This window comes from Botryllus schlosseri, chromosome 14 (assembly GCF_051294905.1).
Source record: "Botryllus schlosseri isolate E-star chromosome 14, Bs_hap1, whole genome shotgun sequence".
Classification (NCBI taxonomy): domain Eukaryota; kingdom Metazoa; phylum Chordata; class Ascidiacea; order Stolidobranchia; family Styelidae; genus Botryllus; species Botryllus schlosseri.
In genome coordinates, this window is record NC_137249.1 from 4293604 (window position 1) to 4304463 (window position 10860).

The following is a 10860-nucleotide window of genomic DNA, read 5'->3' on the forward strand; positions in this document are numbered from 1 at the left end:
AAGGTCGGGAGATATTAGGGATGAGGGAGGGGATATTAGGGTGGGTTAGGGTTAGAATAACCTAAGATAATGGTTGGGGATATTAGGGTGGGTTAGAGTCAAGGATGGGGATAGGATATACTAAGATTACAGTTGGGGAGGGGTATCAGGGTCAAGGATGGGTTAGGATATCCTAAGATTAGAGTTGGGGGTGAAGATTACAATATTCCCAACCCTAATCTTGGGATACCCTGACCCCAAATTAAACCCTAATCTTGGGATATCCTACCTCAACCTTGACCCTAACCTACCCTAGCACCCGCGTCCCGCAACCCTAATCTTAGGATATCCTAACCCACCCTAATACCCCCTTCCCACGCCCCTGATATCCCCGACCCTAATATTCTCCTAGCCCTAATCCCAACGCGAAAAACAAATTATTTTGACGTTTATAAATTTTCACATGTTCATGGGAATCATTTATTGGTTTCATGGTGATCACTTCTGGATGTGTGGGGAATAACGTTCAAGTGCCGATTACTATATATGACCGATTCGAGTCAATCCTAACGTTTACGGTGAGCGTGACACCAATATATCCTTATTCTTACGGGTGTGGTCGCATGCTAACGTTTTCAGCACAGAACCGTCGTAGACGGTGATTCGAAAACCAACAATAGTGTGCTCGCGAACTAACACTTATTCAAATGGGTGTGAAATAGTTTGCAAATCCCGCGATCGCTGACAAGATAACTCCTCAGACATATCGATCTCTCGTGACTTGGGTGTTACAGACATACCGATCACTCACATTGTACTATTTTGGTAATCAGTTTGTCGCAGAACTGGATTTCACTGGTAAGATTTAATAAGTATAATAAGTAACGAATAACAGAACTGCCACCGGCGGTGACTTGAATACCGACAAATTGTCACTTATTTCTGTTCTAACCCTGTCCTTTGTGAGGTTAACACTTATTCAAATAGGTGCGAAATAGTTTGCAAAATCCAACGGTTGCAGACAAGATAATGCCTCACTACACAAGTGAAGTTGAATCGTATCCGAATGTGTTTATTCGTCACCTTGACATCGAGATAATATTATTCAAAGTTTGTAAACACGGCAATGGCTTATATCAATGTCGATCGCGTGTTCATCGGGTTATTCACACAATGATTTGAAACAAACCTTGAAACTTACAAGTTACAACTCTATAAGTTATCTATAACTATTTTTGTTGCAACTGAGTTTCTGGAAATGTAATCACAAGTGAATTTCGACATTTCAACATCTTACCATACTCAAAAGAGGCAATCACGAAAACATTGTCAAGTAAATCCGTTTGTAACCAACCTGACCAAATCTAAGAGTATCCGTACGAAAAGTAGACAAGATTACGCGAGTACATACAAGCACTACAGCCCACAAACATATCAAGTTCAGTTGTATTTATATTCCGGCGACCCGTCTTTTTTATTCAACCGTAAACGTCGTTACTACTCGTTATATTCTGTAACATAAAGTAATTACTAATCGGTGCACACGATTTGAGATTAACATAATATGTTTGAGTATACGAGATTTGAATGTCTGACCAACGTAACTCGAGAATCCATTTTTTACGATTGAGCTTATTGTGTTACAGAGAAAGTTATCATGTTGTAAACATCCTTCACATTGATTTGACATACGAGATTTTGTAATAGTCAACCATTACTTGATTATTAAATTATTCTCATTAATTAGACCCGGTGTTAGGGTGAAGGTTATTATGATAGCATCAAACTTTTCAGAAACATCGTTATTAACATATTGATTTGTAAAACTAGATTAGCGTGTCTGAAATGTTCTTGATTGGAAAATTATTCTATGTTGGTACAAGCCACTCGATGTATTGCAGATATCAGAAAATATTTTACAATTGCAATTGTTCCAGTAACCAAGACCAAAGATGAAACAACAATTTCGTTATTAAAACATTGAACACCCGATGCAAAATGCTTTATTGGCCGAATTGGCGACGGTTAATTGAAACGGCTACGTGTGGAGACAGTATATATCTCAATGTCATGTCGTTACTGTTGAATCCAACACTTGATAAAATGATTTATTATCGATATTTATGACGGGGAATTGAAAAATACGCACATTACACAGTGTGAAAATATCTCTTTGATACCGAGCACTATTCTAAGCGCGAGATTAACACTCAATTCCGTTCACACTCTCTATCGAACGTGTTAAATGTCAAACATTGCGAGGTCTACAGATTTATACTATAAGACTTTGATCATTACAAAAGTAAATTGGAATATGTTTTCTAGACGCATCCCATTCAACCAGACTTGAGTAATACACAGACCTCATAATATTAAAGAAATACTTGCTACACTGTAATTTGCTAAACGCGTTTTGTATTGTTGTTCATTTGTAGTATTGATTAAAATTGTTTATTTCAGTGGTTGCCATCCTGGGGGGGATTCACCCCTTGAGGGGAATTTTGAAATTTTTAGGGGGGAATCTGGCTTAAAATTTTAGGGGGAAACTGGCTTTGGCGTTGTATCGGAAGATACACTGGGTTTACAAGGTTTTTAGATTTTTATGGTATAGAACTGTCAAGTAGAAATTAGTTCTTAAGAATTGTATGTTTTTTTTGGCGGATTTCAAGCTAGGTGTGTGTTTAAATGCCTTCCGTAGATATTACACCCCCTGATAAATGGAGGCTTACGAGACGATTTCGTTGGGCCCGCGCCAGCCTCTCGATCATATTATACTACTAAGCCGGAAAATGTCAAGCCAAATTCAGCAAGAAAGCCGCTAGTGAAATCGCTTAACTTTCTAAACCAACATATGAGCTAACGTGAGAAACCTACCGTACCAAATTCATCGATTCAATTCAAGTCCATAGGAAGCAGACTTGTCGATTTATTTTTCGTCAGCGGCTACATGACCGGTCAAATTTAACTGTACCTTACCAGAGTTTAGTGCGGCCGGCATTCGACATAGTTCGGACATATCTGAATATGTTTGGCCATTAATTGCTCAGTCAAAAAATGGTTGAGCGGTAAAAAGCACATTTTTAAATCACGGGCAACTTTTTCATAGGGGGGGTAGCTCAAATATCGGCCAAGGGGGGCATGAGACGAAAAAGGTTGGGAACCACTGGTTTATTTGAACCCTCGAAAAATAATTTCCGACATGAAACCAAGCCGCTGAAAGTCGTTGCCATCACAAAGAAACAATGTGTACGATGTTTGCTAAATGAATCAGTCTCATAGGCCTGAAATTGCTCGTTGCACACCCCTTCACTAGTTCATCCCAACGATCTTCGACCATGTTTTCCAGAAAAACCAGTCCGACAAATCTTATCATGAATTCTCATGATAAAGCCATATTTTCCGCGTGTTTCGCTTATTGGTTACAGTACCTAACACAGTGACCTTGGATATGTAAAAACTATTGCAGGATTTTTTGCAATAAATTCAAGAAATATTACATACACCGTGTCAACCCAAAATTATACCCTTTGCGGTACATACTTTAATAACCCTTGAAGGGGTAAAAATTTGCGTTACAGTAACTTGCAAATGTGAGTCTGTAATGATGGTATTTATTACTACTACCCTCGTGCCTCGCGTTAATCGAACAGTTATTACGAAAATATGATGATTCTTTAGCGAAAGAAAGCAGAAAGTCAATTTGACGTCATTTTTCCAGCCTGTCGCCGGCTCAGACGGGCTTATATACAGTATGTCTGCCACTGCACCAGCTGCCAAACCAGGCTTTTGGTTACGTAATAATTATAGTGCGAAAATATTAATTCACTACGGTTTGTGAGACTTACGATTAGTGGTGCGTCGTAAATTAAACAAGTTTTTGCAATTGCATCGAAGCTACAAAAGTTACATTGGCCATGAATTTCCTATTAGTTTTATTTGAATTATTCCACGTCAGAAACATTAACAATCATCCACGATTTTCATTCGCACTTGATCCGGATTTTCATTCACTCTATTCGCACCACCTTCGTCATTCGCACTGCAATTATTTTCATTCGCACAAGTGCGAGCCGTCACGTAGGCTGAAAAGCACTGGTCCGGAGCATTAACCCGCCCGTTTATTGTGATAGCTACTAGAGGTTGTCGAAGTTATCATCGTGGTTACTGATGTAGAAGTATAGAAGTACGACGCTATTTCCAAGACATGCCCACATTAATTCAAGCGGAAGTACTTTTAGATGCAGCTGGAAGGCGGCTACTTTTGAGATTGCTACTGATACAGAAAGACAGATAGCACTGCTGCAAATTAGTGCAATAGTCAAAAATGGTATCTAATTTTTCCCCAAAATCTCTGAAATAGAAATGAAAGTAGCTCAAAATGCAGAATCATTTGAGTATAAGTAGTGAAATTACAGGCAAAACCAATTTTAGTACTCCGAAAAAGTACAGATACGTCGTTACTGACCACCCGAGTCATCGGACTATTGTATTGCGGTAGCTGGTACGACTCTCGTCCAACTTCACAGCGTTTGTCTCCAGGGCTCGAGAAATTGCATGAAAGGACAAAGGACGGAAATATGGAATTGGAAATCAACATGATCATGAAAGATACAGGAGGTCACTGGGTTGCTAAATACAGGCAAGCTCGACTAGATGCATCTATTCACACACAAATCATGAAATATGAATTGGTGAGATAAAAGCCGATGAACAAAGTCAAACAAAGAGCAACTACTCTTTCGAGTCGTAAACATCACCGGTATTTGCTGCAGAAAAGGAGAGGCTAATTTGCCCTGCTCGCACCTTTACCACCCCTGATGACGTGAGCAGGGCCGTAACAGCACTTCGTCAGGACCCCCCAAAACTTTGGTCTTGGGCCCCCCATAGGGTTATAGGCCGAACTTCTGGGGGGATTCGCCCCCCAGACCCCCCCCCCTCCTGCGATACACTGTTTACCGCTATTTATCATATTCGTTGGGAGTTTGTTGGTTGAATCCGCTATTGTGGTCTAAGCGCGCGAAGCGCGGAAAATTTCTGGAATTCATGATTGAATCGGTCGGTATGATCGGGAATTGCATGTATATTGTTATCAATTTTATCTTCTCTCTGCTCACGTAATCAGATTTGCCGGTAGAGCTGAGTGAGGTGTGTTTGAAAAGGTAGGACCACTCAATAATAATTAAACATCTTCGGGCGTATACCCGTTGCCAGGAACGAAACAGTACCTCGTCAGGCCCCCAAAAACGTGGGTCTTGGGCTCCCGTAGGGTGATAAAACGACCCCCCATCAAGGTTTTCTCGCTGCCGATCGTTCTGGCACACTTCTTGGAGTCGCATCTTATATGGCCTAAAACTCAAATGTATTTCTTGGTGGGTCGTGCCGCGGTAATGGCCCAATACCCCATAATAAAGATAAATGGCTACTTGAATTCGCGCGCAGCGCGAAAAAATTTTGAAAAAATTGTATAAATTTTCAAAAAGTACTCTATGATTTATGCTAATTCACGAAATAATTTTGGGCCACCTTCGAGCTCGCCCCCCCCCCCAATTGGGGGGTTTGGGGTGCGGTAGTTACGATGCTGGACGTAAGGTGCTAAATGGAGTTGCATTGAACTGAGTCATATCCATAGTAAAAATAGTACATTGAATGCTCTCTCATTCGAAATTTCATGCTGGTGACGTCATATTTTGTGATACGATCGTTGATATATAATGTTCTTTTCGATTCTCTACTACAGGGATGGGCAAACTATGGCCCGCGGGCCGCATGCGGCCCGCAACACCGTTCTGTGCGGCCCGCGAGAGTCCAAAGAAACTTTTTAAAAATATTGATAGAATGCGTACTAAAAATCGAAATAATGCAGGGACTTGATTAAACTTTTTCTTAGTATATTTCACCATGATAATTCAAGACAGTGGTTCTCAAACTAGTGGGCACCCCCTTGGAGGCGTGAAAGCATCTGACGGGGGGGGGGGGGGAGCTAAGCTCAACTGCTAATAAACCAATGATGATGATGAACTGAAAAAATTTTTCGCGCTATGCGCGATTTACATCCAATTCATAGTTATTGCTCTGTATTCAGTCTGAATTTCACATTTCAAAATCTCTCATCCACAGTCATAACCTTTCATGCCATCATACTATCCATTAGGTTTGCTAGCATCCTGGTTGCGTTTTGTGATATGACGATATGGGGGGGGGGGTCGCGAAATCTTTCACCATCATAAGGGGAAGGGGGGCGTGTCTTGAAAAGTTTGAGAACCAATGTTCTAAGGTAAATAATTCCTATACTATTTTTTATGTTTTATTTCGACAGCACCATCTCAAGGCCCGCACAGTTTGGAAGGTTTCAACTGCTAAACATCACAGAAATCCTAAACGAGATTGACATATTTCGGATCACGAGTGGGATTTCAGATTGGCCACTCCAGTTTTAATTATTTCAGTGATGTGCTTATAAAAAACGATTCGCTCGAGTATTAGGTAGATTTGTTCTGTGTATGCGTAGAATTGGGGTATTAATATTTTATCTACACCTGCGTGTTTGAAGCTAGGGCTGGGCACAGTATTCGAGTAGTCGAATCTGGATCGAGTATTAATTTTAATGATCCGAGTCGAGCAGTAAAAGACAATTTTCTCGAGTACTGAAATTATACGCTCCTCGCAACTGAAAGTTAATTTACTAACGAAAATTATAGTTTTGATAGTATTTTCCACCGAGGAAGTCTTGAATCCTTGATTGGCCGTGTCGTAGCATCATACGACACATAGTACAAAGCTACGAACGTTACTGGAAAAAAGACATTTCCGAAATCATGATCATCCCGCCACAACATTACCAAGAAGTGCAATAAAATCGGTATGGCCGAAAAAAATACTAAAGTATCTTTAATGAGATAACAGGCATTATGCTCTTTGTGGTGGCATAAAAGGTAGCCTACATATTTGAACTTTGACATTGTACATTCTCTTGTGACGTCCTAATGAATGATACTCGAATACTCGACTCGACGCTTAATACGGGATTCAGAATCGAATCACTCAAGTACTCGATTTTGCCCAGCCCTATTTGAAGCTATCCAGGTAGTGATGCTGTCAGTATTGTGTGTCCTGTAACTGAACCAAAAGTGGAATCAGTAAATCTAAGAACAGATCGCTGCTCACAGATTTAAATTTCAATCCTGTTCCAAGAATCGGGACAACCGACTTTCATCTCTATAGTTTTGACAAATTGATTATTGAGGTCGACTAGTCTATGAAATCTCGCCACTATGTTCTGAAGCGTGTAAGATATCATCAAAGCAATGTTTGGTTTGTTTTAAATAAGCACATTTATCTCCATGTCCTCACCATGTAATCAAATACCAATATTGCGTTTTGGTTTATAATCCCAATTTTGTATAGTGCGGCCCGCGAATGGATTCAGATGTTGAATGTGGCCTGCGAGCTCAAAAGTTTGCCCACCCCTGCTCTACTAGTTGCTGACGATTACCCCTGACGAGTGTCAGCCGAAAATAGTCGGGTTCATTTCAATATAAATATACTATTCAATTGTATATTGAAGTTCTGTACCTCCAAGAAGCTCTTCAAATATCCATAGTACTATATTACTATCCTCCGCTTTATTATATATATTTATACATATTCTTGTCGTCATTTATACATAACATAACTAGAATTATACCAATCGTTTCGATCAATAAATTTCTTGTCACGTAATAAACAACCGAAACCACCCAATCCATTTACTTCCGTGGAATAAAAGCAACAAAGTGAACAAAGTGCATAGACCTTTTGACTCTTTGATGATATTTGACTCACAATTTAACTTTTTTTATTCTCATATCAAGTGCCTTCCGCATCGGACCCGGATCCGACAACTACAGACTGCACGTATCCGGATACTCCGGGAATTCAACCGGAGACGGTCTCTTACACAGCAACAATCAACAGTTCTCGACGAAAGACGCGGATAACGATGGCGATTCCGGGAATTGTGCTGCTGGCCGCGAAGGAGCCTGGTGGTATCGGAGCTGCGCCTCCAGCAATCTGAACGGAAACTTCAACAAAACAGGCCTGGAGGGAATTTGGTGGCGGGCTCACCGCCCGGTCACCATCCGTTACCCCCTGCGCTTCTCGGAGATGAAGTTCCGAAAAAGATTGTGAAAAATGGAAATGACGTCACGGGTCTGGAAATCCTGGCTCTCTTTGATATAGTGTAGTTGAAGAAATAAAAATATTATCATCAAGGGATGTAGGAATTGGGATGAGGAAGGAAATCAAAAAGGTGGTTTGTCGGATAAGATGTTATATAATATCCAGTGGTCTGGTTAGTAAGGCAATCTAAGAACTGCACAGACGGAGGTACGATCGAGTATCGTGATCCGAAATCGCATACAATGTTAAGCTGCCAAAGGCTGCATAGCGATAAAAACACAAAACACTGCGCCCGCAAGTGTGCAGTCTTGGGCAGAGGACTCATACACGCGGCCCGCGAGAGCATTTTGTGCGGCCCGCGACGGCACTTTGGGTTTTCATGTATTCGACAATATATTTAACTTACACATATCATTTTCATATTTGACTACTTGAAGTTCAATGCAAAACCATTTGAAAAACCTGAAATTTCCTCAAACTTCACTATCATAACACTTGCAATACCATGTGGTGGAAGATCAGCCCTTATGTCACATTTCTAGTTCATGATGATGAAACATGATCATAAGTTGATGATTTGTGACTGAAAATTGGGATTTGGACTTGAGCGCGACAGTTCGGGAAATTACCTCGAATTCGTACTGACTGCCGGGTGATAAAATGATGATGATTCGAGTAGTCGGGTTGAACGCTAAAATCAGAGAAACCCCGTAAATTTAAATGCCGACGCGATCAACAGCTTGTGCAGCGGTGTGGATTATGCCAAGTATCGCTGGGAACACTTCATAAGTCCGAGTGGACTATTTGTGGCGACACAATGGGCTCGCGCACTCAATCGCGCATTGTTTAGAAGATTTTCGATTGTCTAAAACAATGGGAATTTTCATCTTTGAGGACGTTTTTGGGGGGGTTCCAGTGCCCGGAACCAGATAAAAATTATATATTCGGAATCAGTATAACAATAGCTCTCGGATAATACCGGTTATATTGAATTTTGAGGTGTGGCCGCCAACGCTAAGATTACCGCTAATTAAACAGAAAATTCTGCGTGACGTTGCCACCAATTCCACTCTGGCCAGTAACTAAGATCATTAGAGACGTATTAACAATATGGTAACGAGAAACAGTTATGTACACTAGCAATAACTATATAGCCTATATTGCCGGGTAGCTGTTATGTTATGTCTTTTAAAAGAAGGCACATTTCCCGGAGTTTAAAATAATTTGAATATCAAATAATGTGCGACTATTCATGATTTACACATTATGAGTGATGTTTCCAGAAAGAATTAAAACAAGGCTAATTATCAAAATATATATAGGCCTATACCACTTGATTCAATCAACTAGGCAGCTTTGTCACTCGACAGCTGTGTTAACATTTCACTGATAAATGATAATAGGCTATAAATATCCTCAAGCTCGACAAAATATATTACTGTAGCAGGTAGCTGAGTTAAAACCTAGTCAAAAAAGCTCTATTCATAAAAGATATAGACCGAACTTCACCAGTTGTAACCAGCGGCTGTGGCCCTCTGGGATGATCAGAATTGAGGATTGTGGCGAGAACTAAAATCAAGTTGAGCGATGAATAAGACACGCATGCAGTGATGATAATTTCCAGTGTAAATTATGGCGTGGAAATGGGCAGTTTCCAGATTATTAATATATCAGAATATAAGGCTTACGATGTTTTTTTTTTAATTTTAAGAAACAAAGACGTGGATACTAGTAGTTGTAGATACAATGTAGAGGAGACGAATCAACGAAGCATAACGTAAAAAGCAAGCGCTGATAGATATATCAGAGGGCAGTTTCCGGATTATTAATATATCGGAAAATAAGGCTTACGATGTTTGTTTTTTTTAATTTTAAGAGACAAATATAGACGTGGATACTTGTAGAGGAGATGAATCAACAAAGCATAACGTACGAAGAAAGCGCAGATAGTAGGTTAGTAATCTATAATATATCAGACTCAGAGTCGTTTACATACATTACATTCACCACCAAGCGTCGCATCACAAACAGCTGACCAGCCACACCATTGATCACAATCATAATAATCCGCTAATCACAGAAATTTTAAGCTATGGTGCAATGAACAGATTTGAGGTCGAAACATCCAGGAAAAATAGCTATGTAAACATAGTTCGGTCATTCAGTGATAGAGTACAGACTCCATCCATAGATCATTTGCCGAGTGTGACAGAGATATATCACAGTCTGTTTCGTCTGCACCCATCGATGTGCTTAAACGACGGAAATGCGATACGGCGCCTGCGCCTAGCAGGATAGCTGCAGATACCAGTTTTCGAGTCTTTGCGGTCTGATCCGACTGGGGATCAAACACACAACCTACCGATCATGAAGCCGGATGCATCACCGTTACACTATCTCGCTCAGTGTTTGTGACGCGTTTCCAAAATCGCCCAGTTAACTCCTCTACTCACCTATGCGGTTTAGTGCGGAAGCGGGGTTTGCGTAGTGGTGACTGACTGACTATACCACCGCTAGCTGCGCAGTACGTATAAGCCAATATTATATATCATTGGTATGGGTGTTCCAGTTCAGGATTATATTCCCGCCGGTAGGCGAAGCTTCGCAGGTTTATCATACTACGACAAAAAAGCCCAGAAATAAAGACCCGATAAATACAGAAAAAAGCAAGAAATAGCTTCTAAAAAAAGGACCGACGAAGAAAAAAATATCATCGAAGAAGAC

The 10860-nt window shown here is 40.5% G+C and overlaps 1 protein-coding gene across 1 annotated transcript in view; it reads right to left on the minus strand.

Annotated features, from left to right (window-relative positions):
* LOC145455688 (putative dimethyladenosine transferase) overlaps positions 1–322 on the minus strand; it is a 72315-nt gene extending 71993 nt beyond the window's left edge. Inside the window, exon 1 of the mRNA XM_080333670.1 lies at positions 313–322. The gene's annotated coding sequence lies outside the window, so the exon portion shown is untranslated. The remainder of the gene's footprint in view (positions 1–312) is intronic.
* Between the last annotated feature and the right edge of the window lie 10538 nt (positions 323–10860).